The 16,041-nt window shown below is 39.4% G+C and overlaps 1 pseudogene; it reads left to right on the top strand.

The window, feature by feature from the left end:
* Nucleotides 1–8,770: 8,770 nt before the first annotated feature.
* LOC137268796 (uncharacterized) lies at nt 8,771–15,614 on the top strand (annotated as a pseudogene).
* Nucleotides 15,615–16,041: the final 427 nt, after the last annotated feature.

Below are 16,041 nucleotides of genomic sequence, written 5' to 3'. Positions count from 1 at the left end.
CGTCCAGGCGAAATTGTAGCCATTTTGATTGCGCATCTGCTCAAGAAGTTTGGTAGTCATTGCAGCAGTAGTTTCGGAGATATTTGCATTTCAAATTGAAAATTTCGAATTAATTTTGATTTATCTGCCCTTTGCTATTGGGCCCACAGCCTAGAGATTTTAATGGGGAATATCTACACCTCGGTGCGCATCTGCCTGATTTTTTTCAAGCGATTCTGTCCACTGGTGCTCTTTGTAGCGCTGGAACAAAATACGGCGGAAAAATAAATAATAATAATAATAATAAAAACATCAGTAATTACAATAGGTCTTTTGCCTTATGGCAAGAAGCCCTAATAAGAAAATCGTTATTTTTGAGTTTTTCGGGGTTTTGACACTTGCATATGATAGCATGCCAAACAAACAATTTTTTTAGTCAAGGTCACCAAGGTCACGTGTCAAGGTCATTTAACTGGTTAGACACAAGAAAAAGCACTTTTTTTTGCGAGCTAAGACGACATTGTTATGGCATTTAGACTAAAAGGAATTAGTGTTTCTGCTTTGCCCGGGTCCGCTGTATCATATGCGCTGGTTAGATTTGCTGACAAAGTTGTCCGTTGTCTGTTCGTACGTCTGTCCGTCAAAACACTGTATCTCCATTATCTCGGAAACTATTCAACGTACGGAGTTGAGATTTTGCACATAGCATCCCCTTGACTGTGCGTAACAATGCTGTAAAACTCAAGTCATTCGGATTTCAACTTTTGTTGCTATGGCAACCCCGATAAACGAAAAACTTCAATCCAAGATGGCGGCCAAACGGTTAGAGATATCGAATTTTGACCCCCGCCCAAAAATGTTCGCCTTCGCATGACCAAGCCACATGCAAAATATGGAAGCGATTGGATCAATAGTAATGGAGTTATATGCTGTTTTATGCCGTTTTAGACGCATATTAGATTTCTCCCATTTTCAAAGCCACATGACCGCCAAATGATGAAACTTTTGATATACATGTAAGAACAGGAAATGTTAAACATCTCATGCTGATGCACTATGCCGATTTTCACGTCATTCTGTGTAGAACTGTAGTAGATACAGCGTTTCAAATGTAGTGTCATGAGAATCTGAGGAAATCCAATATGGCGGCCAAACAATTCACATTTTGACATGCAGCAAAGAACAAAAAATGTTCAACACATCAAGTTACTGCACACTGCAAGATTTTAGCTGCGTAGCTGTAATAGTCATGGTGCTGCGATTTTTTGAAAATACATCTGAGTTGAAAATAAACAACAAAAGTAAACATCTCCATATGCGTAACTAAGCAAGATATCGCAACAAACGTTCACTTGCTACATATTTTAGGTAGGTATTCTATATCTGCAAAATTTCAATGTTCTGCGGGCAAAACTTTCAGAGTTATGGATTGCGGAAAATGCGTACTTCACAAAATCTGCAAATTTCCTTTCAACAGCTTCAATCCAATATGGCGGCCGCATCACGTGACTTTTGATATATGACTAAGAACAAAAAATGTTCACCAGCCAAAGGCAACTTCAGAACATGTATTTCTAGCGTTGTAGCTGCTAAGGTTGGCTTGCAAAAAAAATCACAGAGAAGCCTGTATACGTTTTTGAAGACAACTTTTGCCCCGAAGTAGCATCCAATATGGCGGCCATCGAATCCACATTGTCGCATTTGACGATGTCGTTGCGTAGGGAGGTGCCTAGAGACAAAGTATGGCAAGTTTGAAAGCGGTAGCTGTTGTAGTTGTAGTGCAGCAGATTTTGGGAGCAAAGTAGTCAGAATTGGGCTGAAAAACAGCAGCAAAAACTTCAATCGCAAATAGCGGCCAAACGGTGCATTTTAGCGACTCGACCCGTCCAGGCGAAATTGTAGCCATTTTGATTGCGCATCTGCTCAAGAAGTTTGGTAGTCATTGCAGCAGTAGTTTCGGAGATATTTGCATTTCAAATTGAAAATTTCGAATTAATTTTGATTTATCTGCCCTTTGCTATTGGGCCCACAGCCTAGAGATTTTAATGGGGAATATCTACACCTCGGTGCGCATCTGCCTGATTTTTTTCAAGCGATTCTGTCCACTGGTGCTCTTTGTAGCGCTGGAACAAAATACGGCGGAAAAATAAATAATAATAATAATAATAAAAACATCAGTAATTACAATAGGTCTTTTGCCTTATGGCAAGAAGCCCTAATAAGAAAATCGTTATTTTTGAGTTTTTCGGGGTTTTGACACTTGCATATGATAGCATGCCAAACAAACAATTTTTTTAGTCAAGGTCACCAAGGTCACGTGTCAAGGTCATTTAACTGGTTAGACACAAGAAAAAGCACTTTTTTTTGCGAGCTAAGACGACATTGTTATGGCATTTAGACTAAAAGGAATTAGTGTTTCTGCTTTGCCCGGGTCCGCTGTATCATATGCGCTGGTTAGATTTGCTGACAAAGTTGTCCGTTGTCTGTTCGTACGTCTGTCCGTCAAAACACTGTATCTCCATTATCTCGGAAACTATTCAACGTACGGAGTTGAGATTTTGCACATAGCATCCCCTTGACTGTGCGTAACAATGCTGTAAAACTCAAGTCATTCGGATTTCAACTTTTGTTGCTATGGCAACCCCGATAAACGAAAAACTTCAATCCAAGATGGCGGCCAAACGGTTAGAGATATCGAATTTTGACCCCCGCCCAAAAATGTTCGCCTTCGCATGACCAAGCCACATGCAAAATATGGAAGCGATTGGATCAATAGTAATGGAGTTATATGCTGTTTTATGCCGTTTTAGACGCATATTAGATTTCTCCCATTTTCAAAGCCACATGACCGCCAAATGATGAAACTTTTGATATACATGTAAGAACAGGAAATGTTAAACATCTCATGCTGATGCACTATGCCGATTTTCACGTCATTCTGTGTAGAACTGTAGTAGATACAGCGTTTCAAATGTAGTGTCATGAGAATCTGAGGAAATCCAATATGGCGGCCAAACAATTCACATTTTGACATGCAGCAAAGAACAAAAAATGTTCAACACATCAAGTTACTGCACACTGCAAGATTTTAGCTGCGTAGCTGTAATAGTCATGGTGCTGCGATTTTTTGAAAATACATCTGAGTTGAAAATAAACAACAAAAGTAAACATCTCCATATGCGTAACTAAGCAAGATATCGCAACAAACGTTCACTTGCTACATATTTTAGGTAGGTATTCTATATCTGCAAAATTTCAATGTTCTGCGGGCAAAACTTTCAGAGTTATGGATTGCGGAAAATGCGTACTTCACAAAATCTGCAAATTTCCTTTCAACAGCTTCAATCCAATATGGCGGCCGCATCACGTGACTTTTGATATATGACTAAGAACAAAAAATGTTCACCAGCCAAAGGCAACTTCAGAACATGTATTTCTAGCGTTGTAGCTGCTAAGGTTGGCTTGCAAAAAAAATCACAGAGAAGCCTGTATACGTTTTTGAAGACAACTTTTGCCCCGAAGTAGCATCCAATATGGCGGCCATCGAATCCACATTGTCGCATTTGACGATGTCGTTGCGTAGGGAGGTGCCTAGAGACAAAGTATGGCAAGTTTGAAAGCGGTAGCTGTTGTAGTTGTAGTGCAGCAGATTTTGGGAGCAAAGTAGTCAGAATTGGGCTGAAAAACAGCAGCAAAAACTTCAATCGCAAATAGCGGCCAAACGGTGCATTTTAGCGACTCGACCCGTCCAGGCGAAATTGTAGCCATTTTGATTGCGCATCTGCTCAAGAAGTTTGGTAGTCATTGCAGCAGTAGTTTCGGAGATATTTGCATTTCAAATTGAAAATTTCGAATTAATTTTGATTTATCTGCCCTTTGCTATTGGGCCCACAGCCTAGAGATTTTAATGGGGAATATCTACACCTCGGTGCGCATCTGCCTGATTTTTTTCAAGCGATTCTGTCCACTGGTGCTCTTTGTAGCGCTGGAACAAAATACGGCGGAAAAATAAATAATAATAATAATAATAAAAACATCAGTAATTACAATAGGTCTTTTGCCTTATGGCAAGAAGCCCTAATAAGAAAATCGTTATTTTTGAGTTTTTCGGGGTTTTGACACTTGCATATGATAGCATGCCAAACAAACAATTTTTTTAGTCAAGGTCACCAAGGTCACGTGTCAAGGTCATTTAACTGGTTAGACACAAGAAAAAGCACTTTTTTTTGCGAGCTAAGACGACATTGTTATGGCATTTAGACTAAAAGGAATTAGTGTTTCTGCTTTGCCCGGGTCCGCTGTATCATATGCGCTGGTTAGATTTGCTGACAAAGTTGTCCGTTGTCTGTTCGTACGTCTGTCCGTCAAAACACTGTATCTCCATTATCTCGGAAACTATTCAACGTACGGAGTTGAGATTTTGCACATAGCATCCCCTTGACTGTGCGTAACAATGCTGTAAAACTCAAGTCATTCGGATTTCAACTTTTGTTGCTATGGCAACCCCGATAAACGAAAAACTTCAATCCAAGATGGCGGCCAAACGGTTAGAGATATCGAATTTTGACCCCCGCCCAAAAATGTTCGCCTTCGCATGACCAAGCCACATGCAAAATATGGAAGCGATTGGATCAATAGTAATGGAGTTATATGCTGTTTTATGCCGTTTTAGACGCATATTAGATTTCTCCCATTTTCAAAGCCACATGACCGCCAAATGATGAAACTTTTGATATACATGTAAGAACAGGAAATGTTAAACATCTCATGCTGATGCACTATGCCGATTTTCACGTCATTCTGTGTAGAACTGTAGTAGATACAGCGTTTCAAATGTAGTGTCATGAGAATCTGAGGAAATCCAATATGGCGGCCAAACAATTCACATTTTGACATGCAGCAAAGAACAAAAAATGTTCAACACATCAAGTTACTGCACACTGCAAGATTTTAGCTGCGTAGCTGTAATAGTCATGGTGCTGCGATTTTTTGAAAATACATCTGAGTTGAAAATAAACAACAAAAGTAAACATCTCCATATGCGTAACTAAGCAAGATATCGCAACAAACGTTCACTTGCTACATATTTTAGGTAGGTATTCTATATCTGCAAAATTTCAATGTTCTGCGGGCAAAACTTTCAGAGTTATGGATTGCGGAAAATGCGTACTTCACAAAATCTGCAAATTTCCTTTCAACAGCTTCAATCCAATATGGCGGCCGCATCACGTGACTTTTGATATATGACTAAGAACAAAAAATGTTCACCAGCCAAAGGCAACTTCAGAACATGTATTTCTAGCGTTGTAGCTGCTAAGGTTGGCTTGCAAAAAAAATCACAGAGAAGCCTGTATACGTTTTTGAAGACAACTTTTGCCCCGAAGTAGCATCCAATATGGCGGCCATCGAATCCACATTGTCGCATTTGACGATGTCGTTGCGTAGGGAGGTGCCTAGAGACAAAGTATGGCAAGTTTGAAAGCGGTAGCTGTTGTAGTTGTAGTGCAGCAGATTTTGGGAGCAAAGTAGTCAGAATTGGGCTGAAAAACAGCAGCAAAAACTTCAATCGCAAATAGCGGCCAAACGGTGCATTTTAGCGACTCGACCCGTCCAGGCGAAATTGTAGCCATTTTGATTGCGCATCTGCTCAAGAAGTTTGGTAGTCATTGCAGCAGTAGTTTCGGAGATATTTGCATTTCAAATTGAAAATTTCGAATTAATTTTGATTTATCTGCCCTTTGCTATTGGGCCCACAGCCTAGAGATTTTAATGGGGAATATCTACACCTCGGTGCGCATCTGCCTGATTTTTTTCAAGCGATTCTGTCCACTGGTGCTCTTTGTAGCGCTGGAACAAAATACGGCGGAAAAATAAATAATAATAATAATAATAAAAACATCAGTAATTACAATAGGTCTTTTGCCTTATGGCAAGAAGCCCTAAAAATATTTTGATCTCCTGATATAGCAGCAACGCTAAACCCGCCAGTCGACGCCAGGCGAGCCCTTCGACGATCTGCTTTCGCGTCTCGTAGTGTGGAAAATTAAACATTACTGATCTCCGGTCTGAATATCGTTTATTGAAGGAAACGATTGACATTGCTCTTGATTAATTCTGTGGTCGCCTTTGTTTATTCGCGAAGGCTCAATTAATCCTGTGGGTTTACAACCACGTCTTTGATAACGTCACCTACACCCTTGTACGAGCAACTGTCGGTTCGCATAGCCTTGCCTGACCTTGAGGCTGGGTTTGATAAATGACAGCATAGGATTGGTTGAAATCATTCCAAATGAACGGATTAATAATAATCTTACATCAGACAATGGCTACACTAACAGTGAAAGCCAAAACGTCATGCTAATGTCATTCGTTATCAGTTATTCGTTGTCCAGTTGCGTTTTCGTTAAACATGGAGTGGGAGATAAATGAATGCCTAAAACGACTTCGAAACTCAAGCATTAGCGCCTCTAGCGCTGTGACATGCTACGGCATTTGACTTGCTATGTGGCAGATCGTGTAATTACACACAATCTTGTAATTACCCCAAACCGAAGAAAGGCGTGTAGGACAGTATGTCCTATGTGTCAGCGTATACCCCCCGCATATACCACCATATATTATTGATGAAACACACGCACACACACACACACACACACAGACAGACAGACAGAAATACAGACAGACAGACAGACACACACACAGACACATACACATACAGTGAGACACACACACTGTAGAAATATAGGATGGCTATACTTCTACTTGTCGAATTAGCCAAATGCACGTGCTGGATTAGAAAGCGCTGATTACTGTTTAAGGACATATACTGGCGGCTCATTTCATGCCGAGATCCGGCAATGACAGCTGCTGGATTGCAGAGCTTTGAAATGATGATAAGTGCACTAACCACGGGTGGGACTGAGATTTCATACCGGTATTGACAACTTCCCGGATTGGACAGGCCCCGGTTCGTACAGCTTCCACTGTACTACAAACTTGATATAAATCTTGTCTGCTTGAAGACGGTATCAAAATGAAGTCAATGTCGGGTGAATGTAGTTTCCCCCACTATGCCACCTATGGCAATCTATAACTCTCACTGGCCCGAAGCTAATTCATGTATCCATGTTTGTGCCTTTTAATTTCTCATACGGTACCTGTAAATATCCGAGGGCATATAAGAAATGAGTGCTTCTCGCTCAAAATACACGATGGTAATAACATTTGTAAACGAGACAGAGCTTTGATAAAACATTGGTCCTGAGCATGTTATGATGCCCACGTTTTCCAGACAGGGAAACTAACAGACATTTTAAAGAAATATGAGCAGGTTTATGATTTGGATGAGTTACGTTGTTGGATTACTAAACTTACAATGTACGTCTCTAGCCAATGTTAGAACTGTAAAGGATTTACGTCTATTACTGGTGATATACATGCACGATGAGACCACCGCCATGTCTCCAATATTGTTGAGTGCAGAGTCAAACAGCAACGCACAAAACAAAACAAATCCATGGTACATTCAACAGATCCCGACATCCAAAGTACGTGAAATTAGCTCTCCAGTGTACAGGTAACTGTTCCGCTAATGGAGGTGGGACAGATGTTTCCCCTCTGTTATTTCAAACATGCCTATGCATACTCATAGGCAAAAGATATTATGACATATACAGGACCATTTGGTGCGTCAACAGTAATTTTATTACACTGAAAGATACATGTTTCATGCTATGGTAACGATCAACAGTCTAGATGACCAACACACCTGACATATGCAAATGAGCCCCAACACAAGAGGCTGTTTATTAATCCGAGGAGGGATTTTGTGGAGTTTCTGCAGCGTTGTGGAGGATTGGAATGACTTTGTGAAGGTTACCGTTACAAATCACGGGATTTTGCCCTCATTAACGTTGTCCTGATTAAGATAACTCAAACCGTGTTTGGTCTTGGCGTGATGTTGCAAGATCAGTGAAGCATCTCGGTTCTTCAATCATTGACGTCCTTGCTACAGCTGTTATTTCACCCCAAGATCACAACACACCCACCTGCAAAACTATCCCCTTCCCGAACACATCACCTGACGTTATGCTAACCAATGTACTTTAGACACCTGTAGTGGCGGAATCATGATTCATAAGAAATGTACGAGATTTACTGGACATATCGGCGTCAGAATAGGCCGTCAGGTTGGAAGTCTTGCATGAATGCCCAAGACTGCGTGAAGGTTTGTTGCCATGTGTGGTTAAGGTTGCTGGTTTGAATCCATTGCATTCGTGACTATTCGTGTCATTCCGGCAAGCCGGATGGCGTCTCGTACCCTTCTCGTGGCCTTCTCGTGGCCATGTTTACGACTGGGCCTTGTCTAAGTGCAAACGGGAGCGGAGATGAAACTAGTCTAGATTGACGGACCATTTCCATGGGAAGATACCTCTGAAGTTTCAAGCATGGCTACTCCAAGAAACAACAAGATCTAGTTTATTTAACTTGCAGAAAGAAGATTACTCAGTTTGGAAGGAACGAAACTGGCACAGGATCTAGAATTCAGGGACAAGTTTAGGCACTTTCTACGGATAGAAATCAATGACTCGGACATTGAGTTACTTTACATTTGCCGATCGTGCCACAATAAAGTTGAAACCTTTGCTGTTTTCCAAGCGACTGCCATAAGCAATGCCAAATCAGGAGTAGAACAACTACAGACTAATTGGAACGCCTAAGGTAAGCACACCTAAAAGGGTGAGCGTTGCGTGTCAGCTCATTTCTTCTGTTTAGAAACTAAGAATTAGTAATGCTACCACATCCCAGTCAGACAGGTCAGCCCGAAAGGTACACAGAAGAAGATTGTTTTCGGAGGTTGCAACATCTTCTGGTGAAGAGAGAGGTGATTCGTGATATAGTGTTGGCACGACTAAGCCGGGTCGTCTCTATGCAGCAGCAACACAGCCACAGCATGTGAAATTTGAACATGTGTATACAAAGTCTACTGTTCGTTGTGCCTCTGAACAAACTGACAGGACAGACAAAACAAGTTGTAAGCAGAAAGACTAATTGAGACTAAACCAGATACAAGTGGATGGGTCTCACACACTGAAGATATGTGTCAAGCTCTGACTCAGATGTGTGCACCAGGAAAGAGTGTTCTGTATTCAAATTCCCATCAGTATTTATCTAAGTGTGACCTATTTTCGGAGGCAGTGTGTGAACTGCAGAGAGTGTCACCTTTTCTGTTTTCAATTCAGCATGTTGCATTAGGTGACAAGATAACGCTTTCATCAAAGATTTCTACCATAGCTACCATCTACGGTATGATACTGCACTCAAACAACAATAAAGTGTCAGCTGTTCAAAGACTTTTAAGACCACATCTATCAGATATCATGCAGATAATATGGTACCTTCACTGAAATGACGCGTTTAGTTATGTCAGTTTTACAAGCTCTTTTGAAGCGTGTTAAGAGAGCTTATTTTCTGTTTCTTTGGAAACTTGAAATTGATGTTATTATTTGATTTATATATACATACATGCTTTAATCTGCATGTATTAATCTTAGCATTAATTGAATTGAATATCTTGTTTCCAATAGGTTTGATTTCCTGATTTATATACAAGAAACACTGTATTAAAATTGTAAATGAAAGAATACGTTATGAAATAGCAATATGACATAAATAATAATGCCGTGAGATATGTGAACCATTAACATGTAGATTTTAATAATTTATTTTGTTCCAAATTTCATTTGTATGCAGTTCCAAGTTCCATGCATGCCTGCATGTTGTTCACTGTGTTGTTTATGGTGGGGTTGCTTTTAATGAAAACAAACAAAAATTGATTTCCTTCACTCTTAAAATCTCTGCTGGCAAAAAAACATTTTTTGGTATGGAATTTTACAGTGTACATGTATTACAATGTAAATTTGCCAAATAAGCTAGATGCACACTTCAGACGTTGCTTAACCTTGATTATGTTAATTCGAGATGAAGTCATCAGTGTTTATTATGTCTTTTGACACAGTGTACGACCCGTGAAGGTCCCAGGGTAGGATGGGCCTTCAGCAACCCATGCTTGCCATAAAAGGCGACTACCGGGATCGGGTCGTCAGGCTCGCTGACTTGGTTGACACATGTCATCAATTCCCATTTGCGCAGATCGATGCTCATGTTGTTGATCACTGCATTGTCTGGTCCAGATTGGATTATTTACAGACCGCCGCCTTATATCTGGAATATTGCTGAGTGCCGCGTAAAGCTAAACTCACTCACTCACACAGTGTAAGCCACCATAGATTTCATATGTTTAATAGTATTTGTTACCCGTTCATGTGTTTCCTGTTCTTTGTTTGAATTCAAGCATGTTTGACCACTAAAAAGAAGATGCTATCCTGACATATCAAGTAAGTCGTTTTCTTAAAAACCTAATTTACATATATTTGGTAAGAAATTGTTTTTTTAAAAAAAAAATTAGTAATTTTATTATTACTATTTGTGTACGTATATAACTGTATTCTACATAATGTGATACTTGTTTAAACAAATGTGCTTTTTTTTCAATACAGTTTTTTTTCACCTTTTTGTTATGTATATTTTTCAGACTAAGTTCCTAAATGTTACCACAAATATGTCAGCTTCTCTCAGTTCTGAACAAGATCCATGTCACACTGTCGGACAAGACCAAGGACCAGTTGTTGGGCAGTTATGTTACACATTGTGAAGATAACATCATACAGACAGTTTCTTTAGGTTATCTTGATACTGATACTTAATTTCAATGGAAGTACGTGTACAATCAAGCACCAAGGCAGTAAATCCTTCCCAGTGGGCTTATACCATGGCATACGTGCTTTAATTAAGTTTTGATTGTTTAAACAATCTGTGTAATACAATATGTACATTCTGAATGTATAACTTTTCAGGTCAACATTTGTGCAAAAACTGCTATTGATATCTGCAATCCCATACGTTATAGCATATGATTATCATCATGAATCAGAGGTTTGAATTTGCTTGAAGACAAAATGTGTGTATAAACGGATTTGTAATTTGTAATCTAGATCAGAGAGTAACTACAAACGATGTTCGAATGACAAACAAGAGAAAGACTACCATTTCTTTGCCTCTGACTTTGTTGCGGACAGGATTGATGTTACGGAATTGTCGGACAAAGCTCCTCAGAAAGAGGTGGAATCAGTGGGTACAGATGATTTCCTGCCTACATGTGAAGAAATCAGAAACTTGAGAGAATATTTAAAGGTCACATGCAACCAAAAAATCAAACATAATTAAAACACATTTATCACTTATTCGTGACATATAATATACACTGCTGCTTTTTAAAAAGCAAATAAACACAATTATAAGCGTACAATCGCAATTCAAAAGTGCAATATTTTGTACTTGGGCTTACTTCCCCCGAAACGAAGACCTCGGGAGACCGAACCCAGCCATAGCGGGTGGATATGCACTCAAATGAAACGACGGCTTCCGATTGGCTGTTTCATTTGCTGATATGCTAGGTTTCATTGTGTGTACAGAAAGATGATCTGTTTGATGGGCATTTTAGAAGTATAGCCAGTCACCAGAAAGTAAAATTCTTTATGGATAACAACTTCTTTTAGAGTACTTGATCCGTCGTTTCAGTATGGATTCATATACTGTTGTCAAACAAAATCACATACACTAAAAGAAGTTGTTATCCATGAAGAATGTATATAGAGATGTTGGGTTTGGAAAATACATATTCTCTGAATTTGCGCTCGATCCAAAAAAAAAATCATGCCAGTAGAGATAGTAAACTACTGCGCGGCTGGAATCTGTCATTCGTCCAGGTAAAAAGCAGGACTTGAAACTGACAAGAGTTTGCACCAGTTTCCGTCAGATCCAGTCATCCAAAAAAAGTGGATGTAGTTTGTTTGCAACCCACGGACATAAAAACATGTCATGTGTATCACACGTGCCTAATTACATAATGTGGCAGACACGGGACTCGGGTGCACGAGTCATAAATCAGCTTATTTTCTTTATGTCGTATAGTCTGATAGGTGTTAAGTTCAAATCGCACGTGGTCAATGATTGAAGCTGTGTATTGCATGTTGTCTTTAGCAGACAGGCAGGCAGACATATAGGTGTGAATAAACCAGACACTGAGCTTTCTCTGTGACAGAGACTGCTCACCACAATCAACATGTTTTTTTACGTAACGAGCAGATTATTTACTTGTTTGTGTACACAACCAAGATTAGACTACTGCTCACGACCTCAGTATGCATACTGTTTCAAGCTCCGTGAATCTATTCACTGCGCATGCGTTATGGACGTAGCGCAGCACAGCTGTTGAAACCAGTTTTCCCCCCAGCGCTGGGGGGGAATTTAGTGAAACGTTTGAACTCCGATTTCGCGGGCTTTTTTTTCATCGCGTTTTTTTCAACTTTATAGATTGAATTGGCATTTTTTATGATTTGTTTCGGTAATTGCATACCAAAAGGTACCAGAATCTGCAAAGTTGTGTTTTACGTTGCATGTGGCCTTTAAAGATCTTGTTGGCACGAAAATTAGTAGAGCATGTACATTCATTCAGCTGGATGAAAAGTCTCATTCCAAATCATGTCCTACAGGATAGACAAGTTGAGATGTTAAAGTCTTCTTCAATATTCTTGCTGCCTATCATATTGAAAAATGAGGCATCATACTCTGACTGTGTTGACATAATGGATGCCTACGTCAAGCACATCAGCCAGTGGTACGCCAAAGCAGGAAGAGGTAAATGTTTCACCTTTCTTAAGTTATAACATTCATTTCAATCATGGTATCTTATACATATATATAAAACAATGAAATTTTGAAATTATGTATATCATTATAATTTCATATATGAAATATTACCTACATTTTGTATTCATTTACATAAACGTACACACAACAGTTTGTACTTGTTGCATGAGTTTCGTTTCATGAGTTTCGTTTCATGTATCTAATCAATGCATACTTCATTTTAGGCTCAGAACTTCAAACATTCCGAGTTCCTGTTGGTGGGGACCAACTGACAAGAGTAAGACTCCAAGGAGCAAAAGCCTTGTGGGAAGGGACACACACTGTGCAGTCAAGATTTGATCAGTTGGAACCAGTCATTGTGGAAATGTTCCACACTCTTCAAGATTTCCTTGAGGTACAGATGATACTATCACAAATCTGTAGCCCTTATTCTTAAGTAGTCAAAACTTATGGGGGTTAGGGGTAATGAGATGCAATGAAACATCCAAAGATTTGTGAGTTTAAATGAGTCTATCAGGTTCTTGAATACATTTAAACTGCTGACAGATAGCTTAACTTCAAAATGAACCTCTCGAGCAATGTTGACTATGCTAAATGAGTGTAAGTGCCTGATATGTATCAGTCCATAACTTTTCAATGACTGTTATTATTGCACATTTAGAAATTGATTAAATGTATCATATATTTGGGGTTACACTTTCTTTGTAAAGCGGATATTCTAATACGTTTTTGGCTGACTTTGTGTGCTATCGATTAGGTGCTTGACTCTGAGAGTGTGGGGTTTGAATCAAGGATGGGATGCCAAACAAAAGGACTAGAATGTGTACTTAAACAAATGTGTAATAGCAGATATAACATATGTTATAATTACCTATATGATAATGGCTTTGCAATTATTTGCAGACATTATGCAGGACGTTTCTCAAGCTTGACAGGGGAATGGACAAGGGCACACTCGGGCATTTGAAACTGGTCATTCAAAGGTCAAATGTATTGGGAAAGTGAGAGTGCGGTTTAAGGTACATGTATCTATTTGATTACTTCCATCGAACTTAGCAACGTGGCAAAAGAGTGATCATAGGTACAAAAGCTAAAGCTGTAAGAGAAAGCTGTGATTGATAATACACTGTCAGTATTCTGCACCCACTGTTTGGTGGTCATCAATTTGCTGAATTATCACTACATGTTAGCCATGAACCTGAATGCTAAACTGTATGTTTTCCAGGCACATGAACAGTTTGTAGATGTCGTGGGCACATCATACTTTCTTCAACTGACGAAGCACATGTTTTAGACTCAAGGAGTTGAGCAATGACTTGAAACATCCAGATACCCCACCAAAAGTGAATTTGTGGCACAACAAGAAAAAGGGGGACGTGTTCCCCAGAATCATGGACAACTTTTGGATAGTATGTTCATTCTACCAGTGGACCAGAAAAAGATTCCGGTTATTTCATTATGTGCTTGCTATACAATATGTGTAACTATTTTAGTTAATGAAATGGACTGCCGTTATGATTTGAATTTGGAACTATCGGAATTTCAATAAAACAATCTCCTCGAAGGGTCAAGAAGTATAAGCTGATAACACTTTATATAAAATTAATTGTTGTTACGTTTCAAAAGTAGGTTTGTTTCTGTTTTCTTCACCAATAAAAGGTAAATTTGTTCCTTAGAGATGGTGTTATAAAATGGGCTTTTTATGTGTATATAACATTCTCAATATATCATTTCAATCCATTGTTGTTTGTACCCCTAGAAATCTGAAGCAGACCAGTGCAACTTGACAGTTACAGTGGGACAGACAAAGACAAAGCTGACTCTTCCAGCAGTTAACAACGAAATACAAGTCTGAGTTGGTGCTCCAGGGAACATTTTTGTGCTTACTGCTACTCCGACTGAAGTTGAGAATGGGGTATCTGTACCTCTCCCAGGTTTAACACCAACAGTTCTTATTAACAAAGCTGTGCCAACATAGTTGTGGGAGATGATCTCCACAACTATGTTGTAAACTTCATGAAATGGTGCTTTGTCATTCTTGTGTTTCAAGATGCTATCTCAACCCGTGAAAGTCCCGGGGTAGAATAGGCCTTCAGCAACCCATGCTTGCCATAAAAGGCGACTCAGCTTGTCGTAAGAGGCAACTAACGGGATCGGGTGGTCAGGCTCGCTGACTTGGTTGACGCGTGTCATCGGTTCCCAATTGCGCAGATCGATGCTCATGTTGTTGATCACTGGATTGTCTGGTCCAGACTCGATTATTTACAGACCGCCGCCATATAGCTGTAATATTGCTGAGTGCGGCGTAAAACTAAACTCACTCCCTCACTCAAGATGCTATCTCAGAGGGCGACATTTACTTGAACAACATTACTCTGAAGTTCATGATACCATTCTTCTACTCACACTCAAGTCTGCCAAAGTACATGTCCGAGTGTATTGTCTATATTCTCAAGACTGAGATCATGCTGTCCTCCCGCATGGTTATGAACGTAGGTGCTGCATCATTTGTAAATCCCACTGTCAGAGAGGGCCATAACAAGGCAGCAAACATGCAAAAGGAAAATCAGGTCCTTGTGTTAAAAGGTCTGATAAAAGGTCTTGGAGCCAACAAGACAAAGGTCAATTGTCAAAATATCAAAAGTTGCACCAGTTGTTGAATGCATTTCTGATAACGTAGTGTCTTTGACTATCACACAACTCACAGACAGAGATCATCTTCTGATGACATCAAGGAGATACTGTCTGTCCTGCAGACAAGTAACCCATGGATAGGTACTCCTCGAAGGCAGCTAAAAGGATTCCAAGTTATTAGTCAGTCCCCGTTTTCCTTCTATGTACAACAGATGAGAAACAGTATCTAGACTAACGTGAACCGTCTGAAAAGGAGAGTTTTCTTTGTGCCAGATAATGATGAAGTGGAGTAAAATTGACTGTCAGTCATGGTCAGTATTAAGGTCACAATATTTGTATATTAAAAAGAACAATTTTCAATGTTTTCACTTCAATGCAATTGTGTATGAGAAATGATAACAAAAAGTCCAGTTAACAATAAGTATAATTGTTATTTCTTGGACACCAGACATTCTCCACCATTCATTAATTATGGTCACATAAAAAGACGTGCATAGGTTTAGTGATAAAAAATTGATGCTTATGAGTGGACATGTAATTTGCAGCCACATATATTTCATAAACTAGTAAAGTGTATGGCACAAAACTAGCCATTTTGCACAGTGTAATTACATAACCTGACCTGATAGAATTTGAGAGAGTGCAAGTGTTAAATAT

This window comes from Haliotis asinina, chromosome 16, assembly GCF_037392515.1.
Source record: "Haliotis asinina isolate JCU_RB_2024 chromosome 16, JCU_Hal_asi_v2, whole genome shotgun sequence".
Lineage (NCBI taxonomy): Eukaryota > Metazoa > Mollusca > Gastropoda > Lepetellida > Haliotidae > Haliotis > Haliotis asinina.
Note: the sequence above shows the minus strand (reverse complement) of the source record. Positions and strands in the feature narration are given on the sequence as shown.